Consider the following 20995-nt stretch of genomic DNA (forward strand, 5'->3'; position numbering starts at 1 on the left):
CACACGCACACACAATATCGTATTGTGTACAAAGTATTGTGATGGTATCTTACAAAATAAGACACTTTCCACCCTCGTCCGGCCGGTATTGTGTGCGTATATAATATAATACCTACCCGTCTTATTGTGGCCGTGTGGCGACACCGAGGCGTCGACGACGACAAATGTACGCGCACGTTCTGACCTGTTCTGCGTACACACGTATTATAGGCCCGCAGAGAGGTATACATGCGATGCGATAATATCGTCTCGCAATGATAATATTATAATGGACGAACGCGACACAGCAACAGGCCGCAGTGGCGCCGGTCGGGCGCGCGCACACACGTACCCGCACCACCGTCACGTCCATTTGTGGTACGGTATAGTTCACAGTACACGTTGACGGCGGCGGACCGGCCGGCATGGCCATTGTTCGCCGGTGAAACGGGTAAAATATGATGCCCTTGTGGGGAAACGACGCGTTTTCCGAGAATCTCGTATATATAATCGAATTTTTGTGGCTGTTGGGGCGGTTATCGGCGGCGTGCGGCGGGCGGTTGTGCTGCGGGGGTGGCCGTTGCGGGGGGGTGTAGGTCCGACTCGTTTCGTTTTCGGTATACGCGCGCGTTGTGCCTGTTGTAGTCTTATTACTGCAGATGATATCGATGTGGTTTTATGCCGTATACATATTATAATATATTATAATACCATAATATACGTATATATTATATCGATATATATATATTCATCGATCAATACTACCCACATAATAATATTATGTGCATTACACGTATTATATATTATCTGGGCACAGTGGCTATACGTTTTATATTTTGTACGAGATTTTCACGAAAACGCGTTTTATACCGTATACCGCGCGCGGGGGTGATATAAACATAATATAGAAATCAATATGCAATGTTTACCGCGGTGTAAACCCAAAGCCCAAAGGTCTTAAATGTATATGTGATAGAATAGCTGCACATCTCAACAGCACGCTCTGCTGTAATACCTTAAGTAGCATCGTACAAGTAGTCAGCATTATTTTTATATGAAACGAACTATTTTTCACGTTTTATTATATACGGTGTTGATGATATATATATACCTGCAACGTTTATATAATCGGGATTCAAGGTTGGGCTGTAATATATTGGATATATAATATAGTATCTTAAATTCAATTTTTTCTTGTATTTTACCTATGGCTATGGGCCATGATATAGTCATAGAAAGTATTGAGTATTTTGTGTTGCGGTGATAAATTAAAATTATAAATTTGTAAGATTTAATTTTTTTTTTAATGATAACAACTTTAAAAAAGTAGTTTTAAGATTTTAATAGTAGCTAGTGTTACACTAGTTTATACTTGTATTTTTGTTCTTCGTTATTATTATATTATTGATATTTTAAGCCAACTTACAGGATTAGTATTATATTTAATATAAATTATTATTATTTATTCCGTTCGTATAACGGAAATCTATAATGCATGTTGTCTATGTTGACTATTTATATTATATATCTATAATACATCTATAAAAACTCGTGACTTACTTTATTTTAATGTATCGAGTATCGAGTATTAGTATCGAATGTCTATTACCGTGACATTTCATAGAAAAGTATCTAATATCGTGATATTGATTTTCAAGTACATTATCTTCATCCCTGAATATAATAATAACTGATATCTGTGAGATGAAAACGAAATATATATAATTATACCAAAGGCGTCTATAAGGTTAGGGGGTAATACGGGGTGATACTACTTACACCACTTGGAACTTTTTTTATAGACTAAGTTAGGTTGTATGCATCAACATTTAAAACTCACAAGTACATAGCTTATATCTAAATGTGTATACTATTCGAATAACATTTTGTATTATAATAATATATTATATACAACTATATTAAATATTATTTTTGTAGATAATGATTTTTGTAATTTTAATATAAATGTTTTCATAATGTAAAATGTACTCACCCCTCTCGGTCAAGGACCAAATAACTCTGTGTAATACACCCCGCCGGGGTTGAATTAATTATTGTTGTGCGGTGTACGCCGCAGCCCGGGGATGCTTTTCTAGAAAGAAACATCGTTTATTTCATGGATTCTATTCAAACGACCGTGACAGTTAGGGTTTAATATAAGATTATAACGATAGATTACATCTCAATAATTGTCACTACAAACAAATATTTTTAATTGCATTTTTGATGAAAAACTATACGATCAGATACTGTCGAATATACAAACTGTACAAATTCAGCAATATCGACGTGGCATATTTTGGAGAGAGGGGAGTTCGGAAGATTGTTATGGAAATTAAGCCTTAACCCTATATGTATGTAATATCATTGAGTTTCAAATAATACAATTGAAAATAAACATAGCATTTTATAAAAATTATTAATAATGTTAAAGAAAACATGAATCATATTATACTGTTTTGGCGTTAATAGTACTGCTGTAGATTTATAAAATAATGAAATAATAAATAATATGCCTATGTTACGGTATTATACGTTTTAATTGAACATGACACAGATATACTTATACGAGTATACCTATATGTTTAGAAGTAAACCTAATAAACAATTACTTTTCAATAATTTAATTGTATAATATTTATTTCATCTATATCTAATATTTAATGAGTTAATATGCTATATTATTATTCTAAATATTTAAACATTTATATTCATATTTTAATCTATTTATTTTTAGATAACTTTATGTATTTATTTATTAATGTAATAGAATATAGCCCCGGCACCGGACACGATAAGAAGAAGATTATTATTCTAGCTGTATAAATAATTTGTATAGGTACATTAAGGCACCTGTGGGAATATTCATATAGGATATAATAATATGTGCTGCGTTTCGGTAAACAAGTTACGGCCAAGGACTCGCATATTCCTGAACATCGTAGTATCGTACCATTGCCATACGCACTATTATCCTAAATTCAGGGAATTAATTTAAATCTATATTTTATTATTATACTTATAGTTCCCAGTTTTAAATTATATTTTAACGACATGTCTAATAGATTTCTACTTTTACTTTATAGTAACAACGCATATTTTGTGTCTTTTGCACAAAATTAAATTTAATCACATTTCTGTCTTAAATAGCGTTGCGTTTTCTCAGTTGTGTGAGCCATCCATCGGTTATCCATTAAAATAGTCTTATAGACGAATGTTAAATAGAAATATCTAGACAAGCGATTAAATAGTGATTAAATATCGATTAAATAGTGATAATATTTGAAGGATTTTAAAAAATGTTTTTTTATTATACAGTATGATATCGTATTACATTTATTATTTTAAAAAGTACATTTTCAAGTAATATTCTTTGCCAAGTATATTTCGTATGTTTTTTTTGTATAGCTATTAAGGTAATTTATATTATTACAACTTACAAGTATTATAGTAGGTCGATGCATTTTTTTTTGAAAATATTGCTTTTATTATATTATTACTATTATAAGAATTTAATTATAAAAATAATATCTATGTATATATATGTATACAATATTATATCCACTTATATAATTCGAATTTAATAACATCGTTCTTTAACACCATAAACCAGTAAAAATAGGTTCATAGTATAAATAAATAGTAACCCAAAATAAATTCAGAATGCTATTGGAAATAGTAAAGTTCATAATATCATAATAAATATATAATTATATAATAAACGTAAAAGTTTTAAGCTCCTATGAATAATGTATTTAAATTATAAAAAAATAATTAACATAGTTATTATTTATTGTTTAAATAGATTATTTCATATATTTTTTTAGATTATATGATTTTCATATGAATTCCTTACTTATGAGGAATCTTGTATTAAATTTTTAAAATTTAGATATAAAAAGAAAAATTTTTTTAAATATCTAACTAGGTACAAAATAGTATGCAATAACTTGCTATTTTGACGAATTTCGTTAAAATTCTAATTTCAAATGCATATAAAAAAATTGTGCTACTGTATTTTCAATATGTCTATTTAGAAACAAGAACGGCTTACATAAAATCTTATATAACATTTTTAAGAATTTTGACCCAGTGAATAATTTTTTATCGATTTTTGTATTTTATATAAAAAAAAAATGAGAATTTGTCACGCTCAAAAATACCTTAAATAAGTCGAAATATTTTGAAAAATTGATCGTAAATTAAAAATGATGATATAAAAATTTAGTAATAAAAATAAAAATTCAATAACAATTGTATTTGCGTAAAAATTTCCGTTATGAAAAAGGATACCCCTCTAGAGTACAAATTAGATAATCAATTGCAATCCAAAACCAACTTTCAAAGTTGAAAATCGAAGTATTTTATTAATTATTTATCGTGTATATAAATATATTACCCAAAACAAACACACATCATTGTAAAATTGTTGATTTCTATAGTTATCCTCACTATTACGTGTATACTACCATAGTATATTATAGTACCAATCGTGTATTTATGTAAAATATTATTCTGATTTGGTAAAAAGGTTGAGAAAAAACATTTTCCGAAAACCTTCAAACGTTATCACCAGAGACCAGATTTTTATATTTTTACATATTTTTACTAAGGTCTAAGATTATGCAATATTGTTTAACTATATGCACTTTCTCGACAAGAATTCATTTTTCTATAAACTGATATAAAAATTTGTCAACACATAAAAACGCATATTTCAAGTTTAAAGAATGTTTTGTGCAAAATAATATGTTTTAGAAATGAGGTTTAATTTGAATATTTTATAAAAAATATTTTTGACGTCCGTCAGTTTCTGCTCTGAACATAAAATTAGTTTTTATTTTTATTATTTAAAATATGTTTTGTTTATTTAATTCATAAATTTGAATTTTAGGTATGTAAATATGTGCTACAATCACACATGTAAAATATAATTAAACAATATACAGGCATATAGCATATATAGTATATACTCAGAATAGTATAGAATAAATATGACTGAATAATTTTTTTAAAGATTAGGATTGGTTTAAAATTATCTTATAATTATTATAAAACATACTTTTATTTGTTTTTTTTTTTGGTTTTTAATTTTTTTTAAAAAATTATATTTTTCCAATAAAGAATATTCATGCATATATATATAAGGGATTATTTTGATGAAATTATAAAGCATAGTCACATCTTAATTTAAAGATTTTAGGCGTATATAAATCCGGTCTCTATCTTATTAGTATTAATCACTTGTCTAGACAATAGACTTTACTATTAACATTCGTCAATATAATCATCGTAATGGATAGCCGGCAGGTACACGATCTTCTGTGGAAATGCAACAATATTTATATAGGAATTTTATGCAATTAAATTTAATTTTGTCTAAAAGACGTAAAATATTGTTATCAAATATATCAATTCGATACGTTGTTCAAATATAATTAATTTATAACTGCGGACTGTGAGCTTGTCAACCAACCTGTACTAGTAAATATACCTACACATTTTTCATGAAGTATTAATATTGATATTAAAGTAACTAGGTAATATTATTATTAGTATATACTAATAATTATTAAGGTATTAGGTAATATTTTGTTATACCTATTATTAGTTACACGATAGATCAAGTTAAAAATGCAAGCTATTTTTCTATAAATGTGTACACAAAAAATTAACACCATTGTAAAATAAATGCATTCACATCGTTTCACTTAAAATCCAAAAGAGTTTTTTTAAAACATATTTTTTTGTAAATTTTAAAGATAGATTAATTTTAGATTGAAAGCATATTTTTGCGTATAATAAAAACTAAAAGTGTTATTTAGTGTACAAAATGGTATTCTATTGCAGGCATCAAAAACTTGACAATAATGGAAGAAAAGCAGAAAATTCTATTTTCTATTATGTTTTCTTTTGTTAATACCTAACTTTCAATTTTCAAATTTAATTTTACATAACTCAATAAATTACTGTTTAATCTTTATCTTTATTTACGGAATATAATCTCAATTACAATTTAAATATAACAGTATGGTACAGAAAAACAGTGTAAATATAACATAATAATTACAATATTTATACCATATATATATTTAGATTTATAACAAATAGTTTAAAATAACATATTTTTTTTAAAAAAAAAGATCACGGTTTTTAAAATATTATAAATTAACATTTATTTAATGGGGGATTAATCACAATATAAAGAATAAATAACACATATTACGAAAACATTAAATGTGTATTAAATATATTATTTCTGTTAAATATTATTGGTTTTTAAATAATGTAAATATGTACTTAGAATTTTGATAGCTAACGAAAAATTTTAAGATTACTAATGTGGCGCTTAAAAAATATTAATTGGTGACCTCTGGTATATACAATACGAGTATAAACTATAATTATTGGTATTAATCAATCTGTTTCATAAAATAAGTTCATTTAAATCAACAGTTTCTTTTTTTAATTAATACATTTTAATGATTTTACATAAACTTTGCGTTCAATTTTCTAGCTAAACAGTATTACCTACTTATAATTATATGTAATCTATTGTTTCAAACTATTGTAGATAATACATTGATTTATTTAATTTAAAACTTAGTTTTTTTTTTATAATTTATAAATTTATGTGAGGGTTATTAAAAAGGTAACTTTTGTTTTGTGCTTTTGTACTGCGTTTGACTCATATTTTGCGCTTATTGGCAACAACTGAAATACTAGAACTATAGGTACTATCGAAATATCGCAAAAAATCTCAGATTTCATCATAAAAATAATAAAAGAAGTAATTATACTGAATAATGCAACGTGTTAACATTACGAGCGTAACTGTTTTCCGCCAAAAAATTGATAAATTATTTGAGATATTTCTTAATAACCTCTTATATCAGTTAAGTATATTCAACATTATTATTATTATTTCATTGCGCCGTTATCCGTGGAAAACGGAAACCACACACAACAATATACTACACATTATATAATATTAAATATATTATTATTAGGGTTCGGAACTTGTTGCACTTGAAATTATCGAAATATATCCAGTCATAATCATCAAAATATGCTTAAAAATATGTAGCTAATTTTTTATTTTATTTTTGAAAACGCATAAAGCATATAACAATTATAAAAGTAACAATGTAAAAATTAGGTAGAGACATGATAAAAATCGTGAAAAAAAACAAATTGATTATAATTTATAATTTATAAAAAATACTGGCACATATACAAATGTAGGTACAGTCGATATTGTCAATAAAAAAGGTTGATTCTCAAGTGACAAATAAACTATCGTAAACAGACTATACGACCTTAATTTATTAAAAATAATATTTTTGAATGTTTTCCAATTATGATTTTTCCCGAAAATGTACTTACATATAAATTTAAATAACAAAAAATATGCTCAAATATATGCTAAAAATGTCTCAAATATGCATATTTAAACTAAGTATTTAGTTTCGCCATTTCATAAAATAAAGTTATAATTCAGAAATAATTTTCTAGAGTAATCTACCTCCATTTCAAAAAAAACATGCAAATGTATATAAGAAGTCCCAAACCCTAATTAGATTACTGTTGTTATACAGTTATACTATTTTTTCGGAATATCGCGCGCCCACGCTGCAGCGTATACTACCTATACCAGAATTTGCTTGCATAAAAATGATAATACTGTGTCTTTGCGGGACAGGACATTCTGTCGCTCGTCTTACCAGTTTCTTTTGGGGTGTAATATTATTTTACAATCGCGTGTTTCCAAACACGCAGTATATTTTATTACACCACCATCGTACAGTGCACTGTATATTATATATATTATAAATACTTAAGCACTCGCACACACACACACACTCACACATATATATATATATAACGTATAACGTACGTATACAATGTATATACTTATTATATGTATATGCCTCTCCGCCCTACTGCAGCTATATATAGCCGTACCATATACCGAACATATTATTGTGTTCAGCTGTCTCTGCATGTAGTGAGGACAATGTAGGCAAGTTTTTTTTTTTTGTGCCGCCAAATCTCAACACTCAAAAGGGACTGGCGCGTAAAATATATTATACTTAATAACGCGTATGTGTGTGTGTGTGTGTGGGCGTGGGTGTGCGTATAAACGAAAAAACGAAGAGTCCGAACATCGGGTGATGGAATTCGTCACGGCGGAACGTGCCTGCACCGCAATAATTTATTGTTGTGTATAGGACGTACAAAAAGGAACGCGTAGTTATCTCTAAAACATGTCACTTAGAAAATATAATACACCAGTACCGAGAAAAGAAAAATCCTCGTTTCTGTGAAATAATATATATATATAGTGCGCTGTGCGTGTTCGCCGCGCGAAAGGACCTCAAACCCGAACGACGTTACCGGAAATGGCGGAGATGATCATAATAATATCTATTATATTGTGTTGTATATACGGTTTTGATCATTATTTAGAGCTTATAATATTGTCGCTGCGTGTGTCGTGCGTGCAAGATAATTTTCCACGCATACGCACTGCGACGTTTTCCTCGTAGGTACTGATGTATGTGTGTGTGTGTGTGTGTGTGTGTGTGGTTTACTTAAGACGACAAAACATACGGTTAATCCGAGTCGGATATAATATTATATCACAGAATACACAACGCCCGTCCTCCTCGTGTCGTTAACAAGAGGACGCAACACCCGCACGTGTTGTCTCCGTCTTATGTACAAGTATACATAACGTAGTAAATGTACACTCATCAGATCAAGTTTAGCTCCGGTAGTTTAATAATTACGTGTTTTTATTTTGGTTTTTACTTTTTTACGATTATTCTGCAGTTTTTAAGTCAGTTATGAGCATTTTTAATTTACGCTATATTATTATATACGCATAAGTTGCTAAAAAATTGAACTATCGTAAATAACCAACATACAAACACAGATAATGTTCTCACTGTCGAGTTTCGTATAATAGGTCGATTCACTGTAACTAACTGCAGAGCTAAACGTGATCCGCTGAGCGTAAATTTGCTATGTTACGTACTTATTATAAGACGGAGACAATACATGCGCGTGTGACGCCTTTGGCGCGTACAACACCCCTATTATTATAATATAGGTATTGACTGACTATAATATTCGTTGTTCATAAGATGTGCTTAACCACATCATTATACTAAAACTCGACGATGAATGCTAAAATGTGTAATATATGTAGACGGCTCGTAGATAACGACTCGTGCGATTGGCGATTAATTATTATTGAAAATCTTTCAATTATATACAGTATTATTAATAATTATTATTATTACTATAATAGGTATCTATAGAATATAATGCATATAATGGTGTGAAATATGAACAACTTTAAAATTGTATTTTTTGTGTAAAAACCTAAATGTTATACTTAACTTTTAAGTTTAACTGATTTTATAACTGAAAGCTCTGCAGCAGCTTATGTATAGAATATAAATATAATATTCCCTATTACAAGACACAGCACCTGTAAAAAAACCAACAACTGCGCAATAAAAATTATTTTATACAAATAAATATCTTTAGGAAGACGAAACGAAGAATATTGATTGTGTCTGTTTTACACAGGACATGTAAACAATATAAAGAATACTGAATTTAATAAAATATCAGCTAATTAGCTAGTCTGATTAGAAAGTTAAACTAAAACACTATGTAGCAAGTATATATTAAATATTATTTTCATCGTTGAACCTTCAAAAGTTATTGTTATTTGTTAGTTTCTATATGTGACTAATATTAGTAATTAAATAAAAAATAAATTATAAATTGAACTTATTTTTTAAAATATTATATTTATGGCCTTATTCGTCGGAACGAAAAGTTACAAGATTATACTTTTTAAGATATAAACTCACAGGTTTATCGCTTCATCATTTCCTTTCTACAATATTTACGAGTCATAAATGTTAGGCATTTATTTTTCACCTTTTTGACACAAAGTTGATATTTATTGATAATACAATAGACATGTAGTACCTACTTTAAAGACAAAGCCCGCCAGACAAATAGCATTAACATTTATCTAAATTATTGCCATATCTAATTCTAATAATTAATTAAGTGAAACTCTGGATCGTTTAAAGAAAAAAAATATTTGTTTTACTTACTTCTCAAAATAAAAATACAAATACAAAGGTGTATTTTGACTTATCATATTATATTATAATAATTTATACAATGAATTGAAGTTAATTTTAACATGGATTATTTTTGAAAATATGATATGAAATAATTGTACATTTTTATAGGTATATAATATAATTAATATCATGTTATAATGTATGCTATACAACACAGTTATGATATAATATTGGTAAAGAATTTTATAATTATTGGGGAACGTATTTTAAAAATGTGACAAACACGCACTATTATATCAGAAATTATTTCTGAAATATTTCTATACCTATCGTAACTGTTATATTAAAATATTTCGAGTTTCACATACCTACTGATTAAACTTTAAATTTCCAATCGAATTTTCAGAAATAAAGATTATAATAATTTTTGAATTATGATAATACAGAGTAAGACGTATATACGCGTCTTGTTTAAAACGAGTGTGCTGCGTTGAAGTTGCCACTATGTCACTATAATAAAAAATACGGAAATTTTAAAATTTAAAACTAGATAAAACTATATAACTATAAACGAATAAAAAACAAACAGAAACAAAAACGAATAAAAAAACCCCCCAAAAGACTGGGTATTATTTGGAATTCTAAATTTGTCTAACGTTTTAATATTTTAAAAGTAAAAACAAGAAGTTAACAATAACAATGTTTGTCGTGAAGTTAGTTTCTTAGATCGTGGACACATATACTGTTCTATACTGTTCTAGGTACCTAACTTAATATAAAATAGTTTTGTGACTTTTAAACTTAGAAGCGCGTGACAAAATAAAAGTAAAAACCATCGTAGATCCTTTTGTCTTTCACAGTGATTAACATAATACATAAATTATGTATTATTTGGCACACGTATAATACTATGCTTTATAAATTATTTTTACACACGAAAGAATACCACGTTATAGCGATGTATATTACACATCTCAAGTTTTGTCATAATAATGTTAGGTCAAAAATGGTGTACCTATGGGTATATAGAATTGGTACTCAACATTTTTATATCCCAATATAAATCATCTACAAGTTTTTTGGGCGTCATTCGATTGAGTCCCGTTTCAATTGAAAAGGTTAACCTTTTATATCTTTTCACTATGTCGATTGCGTCCACAAGTCGAATAGGTAAATTATATTTTCTTACCTTTTTATGTTCCGATTGCGTCCTATTGTATGATATATAAGCATAACATTTTGTAAAAAGAATAGTCATGATTAATAATTATTTTGTAAATAATAATAATACAAAAACCAATAAAAATAAATCCAAATATATAGGAATAAATAATTTAAATAATATATTTTTATTTAGTATTATAAAACAATATATTTCTTGTCAGTAATATAAAATAATATTAATACAAAAATCAATACAATTAAGTCCAATAAAATGTAATTAAAAAAAATATTAGATTTAACACGTCAATTTATCTGTGACATTAACGCTTACCACTTACTATACAATAGGACGCAATCGAAACACGGAAAATGTGGAGAAAAAAATCGTTTTCCTGCATCTGGGACGCAATCGACAAACTCTGATTTTTTTAATAGACCTTGCACTATATTACTACTCGAAAAAAAATCTTTATGCTTATTAATAATTACTGTAAATGCCATCAAATATTATTATAAAAATCAAAATCCAAATTTTTTATTTACAGTTATATTATATTTAAATATGCATAATGCATGAATACTTAGCAATAAAAAATAAATTTATGATTAGATAGTTGAGAAATTTAGTTTTAAGGCTTATACACTTTATCAGGACAAACTTATGTTTACAAATGTATCATTATTATAATATAGTCTGTACAACGATAATAAAAAAACCTGATATTTAACTGCCCAATAAAATTAATTATCTACATCACTGAATCCGTTGTGTAGTTAACTAATTTTCGATTTAAATTGATAAGGAGATATATGAAATTTTAATCAAATTCATTTTTATCTTGAAATTTAAAAATAAAAATAATTATAAATTGGTCAACAAATAATATGTACACATGATGAGTTTACGTTTATTTTAATACACGCCAAAAGTTATTAGCAGTAAAATACCGTCTTATTATAGGTAAAACAATCGTACCAGTGGAATTTACATACGCGAAATAGTTCGAAATAGTTATAGTTATTATCGGTGGAATTTGCAATCGCTCATTCCCATTGGTATAATGGTATACGATCATATTATACGAGCAATGTCTATACTCTATAGTTCCCTGCACCACCGGCCACCGTTGTGCCATTCCACGGGCTGTGACATTCCCAAACGATTCTGGTTTTTTACAACACAAATTCCTTCCCACTTCATATGGACTTATTAGGACTGTCTCGAAAGAGGTGTGTTTAAAAATGTGTTGGAAAACACTAAGTAAATTATAAAAATTATATAAAAAAGCATTATACTCTCATATTATTGTGAATTAAATTTAAAAGTTAAAGAACTATAAAAATTGTAAAACATTTATGTATATAAAATATATAAAAATATTAAATATTGTAGGCACAATTTGTATATATTAAATAGATAACAAAATTAATAATTATTGTTTTTTATATAAAAATTGTAAAATTTGTATACTAATACTAAAGACTTAGAGGAGCTCAAATTGGTATACCAGTAAAATTACCGTTAGTAGTTTGGGAATATATAAATTTACCTGTTTGTAATTTTTTTTTTGACCGTTTGGGATGCGCCCACGTAAACTAGTTTTATTTTTAGGGTTGAGGTAGTTAAACCATATATGAGGTACCTACAATAAAATTGTGCCATGTGTTTTTCGGCAAACGAGTTTCAGCAAGATTTATAAAAATGTTATCCAATCACACATTCTATCTACACAACCGCGGCAACCACACCACACCGCATCGTTGCATCGATAATCTCATATCTATACGAACTATGATATGTTTACATATTATAGTGGCATAATGTTTGTGCATAAATGCATAATTAAATATTATAGATGTATATAAAGTAAACGGAGACACTTATAAAAATTAATGAAATTATATGCTTACAATGACTGCCCAGTCGATATAATATTATATATAACATTAATAATAATAAAACACCTAAATTGCTACAATTTATTATTATTAAAATTGTGTTTAATGTGTAACTTGTTGTCAACTATATTTATGTAACGATATTATTATTGCGATTGGGCGAGTGTGAGGCAAAACGTCTGACAATCAGTTAAACACATATGGTGCAGCCGTTTAATTGAATATTATTAAGCGTACCTACAACGCTATTAGGCTTTGATGATTTCGTCACAAAACTATATGCACACGTAAGTGTATTATGCATAAACATTTATACACTACTAGCTAACCCAGCAAACATTGTTTTGAGAATAATTCAGAGAATGACTGTCATCTGCAGTACTCGTCGACATGACTACGTGCAGTACCTATGCCAAAATTTACCAAATACACGCATAATATGGTCGCGAGTTCATACAAAAATCCTATCGTAAAACGTTTCGCCTGAATTTGACAATTATTATTTTCGTGAAAATCGTATTTAAACTATTACGAATATATATATTTTTTTCAACGAGCTCAAACGATCCATCCGTTTTTAAGTTATACGCTTATCGACGAATATCATTTCACTTTTTTATGTTTATATAAGAAATGGGTAACTAACTTTTTAATAATGCGATGTCTACCAGCTGTAATTGTTGTTAGGCGTACGTAGGAATCGTTATAATTACATCGTTATATTTTAAATAAATTTCAGATAACCTTTGGTCGAGAAACCATATATATTGACTAATAGACGAATGAAAAAAAAACGTTGTATATTATTACAGTTTGGGTTCAAATTCTACACAACGACAACGTAGTTATACAATATTATTATTTAGTAATTTATTGTATTTCACCAACATCGAATATTTTGAAATTGATTAAACATTACACAGTGTTCGAAAGTGTAAATAGCTATATACATTTATATTTTATATAGGTACGAGACTAGAGTGTTTGCAACGCGTATAGTATTCGTTATTATTATGTTGTCAATCGAGTAGGTAACCAGGTAACGTAAACGGTAAACCTTACAATAAACAAAATAAGCTGTGCGTTAACGTAATTATTGTGGTTTGTCGTGTACCATGCCACCGCTCTAATGCAGTCCGTGTATATACAGAACCAAATATCAATATAAATTGGTACGGTTATACAGGGACGTATACAAGGGGGAGGGGGTTATCAGGTCACAACCCCCCCATGAATTTTTGAAAAACCCTAAAAAATGGCAGAAATAATTTTCGAGGTTGAAAAACTTTAAGCTTGTTAAAAAGAACGATTATTATATTATATTATTATTATTATTATTCAGGTAATCAGGTTTTGCATTTTGTTCGCACACATTTATACATGCAACAATTAAAATCGCACAAAATATCGATTATATAAAAATAGTTGCTGGTTAACTCGATTCCGCGGTGTTTGCGACCAGTCTACAAACAGCGGGTTGGTATAGAGATAGTGAAGTTCATTTAAACGGAAACTCGGTTGGGGAGTAAGTTGAAAGTGTTAGATTTTTGCAGGGGTGTCTTGAAATCGGTCATCTGCAACAGGGAAAGTCGATGCCTTGCTAATATCTTTGTAATGTCGATTGTCTAGCGCTGTTTTGTATACATATATATTATATATAATATAAGGTTAAAGTTGACAGCTGTGTTTGAATATATTCTATAATATCAATGACACGTCATCTAATATCATATATTTATGATATCAATTATATTATAACTTAAAAGTTAATAATATAGACTTACCTGCAACAGCATCAATAAGATTGTCGTTTGTGTTAACTTAAAATCAATTTAAATATTTTGAAAAATTTCATTGTGTATAGTAAAAAATAATATAGTATATCAATGAAAAACGTTTAGACCCCAAATAGAACATTGACAATTAGTTATCCACAAAATAACGAACAAGTGTAATTTATATAGATATAATAATTATTATTAAAATGTGCTGTAGATTAAGTTTTTTTACTTTTTTATACGCAGGAATGTTATAGAATATAGATAACTAAAGATTTTTAGGTTTCATAACGTAATTATAAATAAAAAATAAATTCCTAGCAATGTTTTGATATTTTCACATGTTATTATATTTTAGTTATAACATAACTCCTATGCCAACCTGATGGATGTATATTGTATTTATATTGAAAGCACTCACAAAATAGTTATACAAAATGTTATGCAAAATATTATCATAGGAGTATAGGATACTATAAAAAACACGGCAACGTAGAAAAACACAAAACACGAAAACGCACATGAACTAAATCGCGACAACCATCGTAGTGGAATGTTGGTTGATGTAAAATATACACTAGGTATTGTATTTAAGAAAAATGAGAACACGACTACTCTTATATTTCACAAAACACTGTAAATACCGAGGGGAAGAAAAATAAAATTATGTTTTCAACAAAAATACCAATTTGATTAACATAAAAAATTATTAATTTTTACGTTTCACCAATGCCAAATCAAATCACACATCCATACACGTGATTTCAATATTATCTATTATATTATATTACATAATATATTTATTTATAATATAACGCATATATTTTTATACGTATACCTTACATGAATATTGTGCACATATATAATATGTACCTTTATATATTATACTTATAATACTAATTATAGTAATTATATTATATTATACTTTACTTATACATTTAAAATAAAACATTTTTATTCTATACTTACCTGTATACCAAAACATATACAAATTAGCGTCTATGGAAATTGCGGTCTACAAGATGCTTTGTAAATAATAAATATCCTTATCTATAGAAGGTACAACATTTAATTTCACAAAACAACGTTTTAATTGTTATCACATTGTTGCTTCCATACATGCTATTGGATTGAGACATACAAAACTAATTTATTTACGCCCAAGAGCGCTCGAATGGATATAAACTGGAGGGACCAAAATCAAAAGTCAAGATTATTAAAAGGAAAATGTTATTTTTTATAGATTCTGAGCGGAGCGATAAATGTATTTATTTTACAATTATGTGTGTGTATTTTTTTCTGTTTTTTTATTACTTTTATCACACGCAAAGTGGATTTAGTTGGTACTTTGAAAAGATAAAAGGGAACAATTCCCAATAGTTTTTTATATAATAAAGAAAAAAAATAAGGAAAAAAACAGGAATGTTAACAGAAGTTCAATTTTGGAAAAATCGATTTTGTTTTTTATGTTACTCAAAAATAGATTATCATAAATATTTAAAATATACATCAAATGTTTTTATTATCATTTTCTATTTATGATAAAATTTTAAAAATATTTCGTCTCCTTTTGAGCAATTTATAAGTATGATAAATAACAATAAAATAAATAACGATGTTAATTATTTTGTTATATAATTTGAAAACATTATTCGTATTATATTATTATTTTAGTATTATGTATTTCACTATAAGGCTTTAATACTCAACGGCATATTTTTTGATTTATTTTAAGATATTATCTTATTTGTACTATAAATCTATTTTTATTGTTTTACGGCATTTACAGAAAAATATTATTCAATTTTAAGTTATATAATTTGATATAACATGGTAAAAATATATGTTGTTATAATAATTAAATATTAATAATATAATAAATGCAATATATTCGGAAAAAATTATTCCAACTTACCGTAGGTAGTATTATATAAGTAAAATAATTAATATAATAGCAATGTATACAAAAAAAACCATATTATCATAAAATATATAGTTTTTGGTATAGCTGACTACGTTCAAAACCGTTTATATATTAGGTACAATGATATATCATATATATCATATTATTATATGTATTCGAATTTAAGACAAACATATTAGGCCATAAGTCATAATAATAACACACTCGACACCTAATGTACGGCAGAGCGGTACATTATCTATTTGTTTTCCTTTTTTTACAAATATAATAAGAAAGATAATTTTATCCAAAATAACAAGTGGGGGAGGGGTGTTTGTACGTCATACGAAAAAACTTTTATGAGGTTTATTTATTTCTAAACGAATGTCGTTCACACGACGTATAAATTAGACCAACCAAATACTGATGCCAAAAAATGATAAACAGTTATAATTATAAATAATAAAACACATGCAACAAATAAATACGTAGTGCTTACCTATATAAATTTAATAAAAATTAAATGTGCATAAACCCATTAGAGTCATAGATAAAAATAAATGAATCAATCAATCTAGCTATAAAACCAAAATTATATTAAATTATAAATTCAATAAATACAAAAATTCAAAAAGTTGTTGTATAACAAAATATACTGCAGAGTAATGAAGACTTTATAAAATTTAGTATTTTTAATACATATAGGAATAAACATTAATAGCGTTCTGATTTCAATGCATTTTTTTTTTTTTGAATGTCTAACACGATACTTTTCAAGCTAAAAATGCGTTTCAAGTACTCCATAATGTAATTACAAATTTACTATTTTTTTAGGACATTTTTGACCTATTTCTTGTTTTATGACTAAAAATATTATTCGTTGAAATATAAACATAGTACATATAGCAGTGGCGTAGCCAAGGAGGGATAAAGTGATGAAGGGATAAAAGTGGTATAGCCCCCCCCCCCCCATTGACAGTATTTTTATAATGTTTTGAAATATTTTAATTTAAATATGAAGTTCATTTAAACGGAAACTAGGTTGGGGAGTAAGTTGAAAGTGTTAGATTTTTGCAGGGGTGTATTGAAATCGCGGTTATCTGCAACAGGGAAAGTCGATGCCTTGCTAATATCTTTGTAATGTCGATTGTCTAGCGCTGTTTTGTATACATATATATTATATATATAAGGTTAAAGTCGAAAGCTGTGTTTGAATATATTCCATAATATCAATGACACGTCATCTCATATCATATATTTATGTTATCAATTATATTATACCTTAAAAGTTAATAATATAGACTTACCTGCAACAGCATCAATAAGATTGTCGTTTGTGTTAGCTTAAAATCAATTTAAATATTTTGAAAAATTTCATTGTGTATAGTAAAAAATAATATAGTTTATAAATTAAAAACGTTTAGACCCCAAATAGAACATTAGCAAGTGTAATTTATATCGATATAATAATTATTATTAAAATGTGCTGTAGATAAAGTTTTTTTACTTTTTTATACGCAGGGATGTTATAGAATATAGATAACTAAAGATTTTAGATTTCATAACGTAATTATAAATTAAAAATAAATTCCTAGCAATGTTTTGATATTTTCACATGTTATTATATTTTAGTTATAACATAACTCCTATGCCAATCTAATGGATGTATACTGTATTTATATTGAAAGTACTTACCATAAATATTAAATTTATATCATTTTAAAGATTATGCTAAAATATAGCTAAAATGTCGAATAAGTGCTGTAAAACAAAAATAATACTATAAATATAAACAAAAGAATTTTCAACTCTATAAAACTATATGTCCATATAGATTTGACAATAGTTTTTAATTTTAAAATAATCACTCGTTTTATAGATTTAACATTGTATTGAGTATATCTATTAATTACGAATTGTTAACGCTTTATACACAAAATTATCATTACTTAAATGTAATAAAATAATTAAAACAATATAATTGTTTGTAATTTTACTATTTTGAAAATGATACTTTATATTTTAGTAAATTCATAATATGCATATTGAACATATCTTTGAAATGTTTTTCTGTAGACTGTAAGCACCTGCGCTCAATTATAATAAGATAATATGATAAATTTGATAGGTATAGGTATAACTATAAAATACACCACTTTTGTAATTTTAAAAAGTATAGTAAATATGTATTAATATTATTATCTGCATACAATAGTAAAACAGACGAAATGCGTATGTTAATAAACAATAAAAATGGTTAATGTAGATAAATAAACTTAATAAAAATATAATTATTACTATTATAATATTTTTTTGATTGTTTGAGAATTACAAAACAAAAAATTATAAGTACGTGTTGGCAAACATAGGCGCAAGGACACGTTGGTCGAATTGCGAAGCGCGTGTACATTCTCGTTGCAATTGTGTTACTTGGGCAGTGAATTTGATTCTTATGCCCAGAGGATAACAAGCCAACAATGATTCGCACTGCTCCGGCGTGATAAATTGCAAAGCTTCGACATCGACCAGTGCTTCTACAAAAAAAACATTCAAAATTTAAGTAATATTAATAAATTATTGTCACCGCATATAACAATAAAATGAACCATAAGAGATTTCAAAATGTATACTGTATATACGACATATACTGAAAAAAGCGATTCTTACCGGCCAAAGTTTTGTACAAGAATTTCATGTTCCATTGATTGAGTAGTGACAGCAGCATATACTTTTTCTTATTGGTCAAGAGTGCACTCTCCGGTACTTGTCTACTAGGATTTTCTAATTCTGGAAAAACCTCTGATGGTGGTGGCACATTCGACAAGAAAGGTGGAATCTGTTGGGTAGAACGGTAATGGGTACTATTTAATAGACCATGTACAACATGGGTTTCTTGTCCTGGATTGACTTGGTTGGACATATTGGGTGGATTATTCATTTCTAAAACGTATTTAATATTTTGTACAATAACATAATATACAATTAAAATACAAAAATAATTCAAAGAATCTTATGTAAATTTAAAAATAAACCAATAGGATCCTTACCACAAAAACTAGAAAAGATAAAAAAAAAGAAGCGAACAAACTTGTAATATTGATCAGACCGATCAGTTATATAAAGTTTAGGTGTCCAGTATATCTCGTTATTGAGTAAGTCATTGCAGTGGATTAGATGAAAATGGAAAAATGAGATTGTTAAAATACTTGTGTAAGCGTGGTGCTCCTGTTCCTATTTTATTATTATTATTTTTTAATTTAAATTACAATTGAAATATGTATCCTACGTGGCTCCGAACTAAAATTAAATTAGTGGGGGCCAAAAATTAATTTTTTGTTTCCAGTGGCGGCTATCCTAGAGTAGAGATGGGTGGAGTGGGTTGTCTGTGTAATTTTTCTTATGCGAATAATACAGAATAATACTTTGAACTGTTTTAATCTTGTATAATAGACAATTATTATACGTTACAAACACTCAAACACAATTATTAACGTTTTTGTAATGTGTACAATGTTTCGAACAGATTCGTATGTCATTCAAAGACGTCACAGCCACCGAATAATCGGATCTGAATCGAACCGCACGCGTTGTCAGACCATTATAGCGGCACACGAAACGGGAAGCTCAAACAAGAATGATACACCCGTAACGCGGAACTCTGACGAGTCTCTGGAACTGTGCCATTTGCGCGCTAGATCCGACGTACGAACGACTCGTCTTTCTGTGGAACATAACCCGCCGTAACTATGTGCGTGTCGACAACGACGATGGCGCACGGGGAAACGGGTTTTTACGAATATACGTTCTGTTTAAGAAACATACTTGAACACTTACGAATAATGTATTCCTACGAATGACTGTTTATCGCATAAATGCGGCAACGAAAAAAATTAGAAATATGCATTAACGCAAATATTTAATACAGATGTGACGAAAAAAGCAAACGCAACACATCAAACAATAGCTGACGTACTGCCCGAACAGTGCCCGAATTATATGGGCCACGGAACAAGGAAATGGTCGAATTTTGTTTGTGCATACCAAAGCTATACTAATTTTGAAGCATTAAGAGAACAGGAAATACTCTTTTTTTAAAAAAATATAATAGATGCTTTTGCGCTAAACTGAACCATAGAATCATAATTGTGGAAATACGG

This window comes from Rhopalosiphum padi, chromosome 3 (genome assembly GCF_020882245.1).
Source record: "Rhopalosiphum padi isolate XX-2018 chromosome 3, ASM2088224v1, whole genome shotgun sequence".
Taxonomy (NCBI): Eukaryota; Metazoa; Arthropoda; class Insecta; order Hemiptera; family Aphididae; genus Rhopalosiphum; species Rhopalosiphum padi.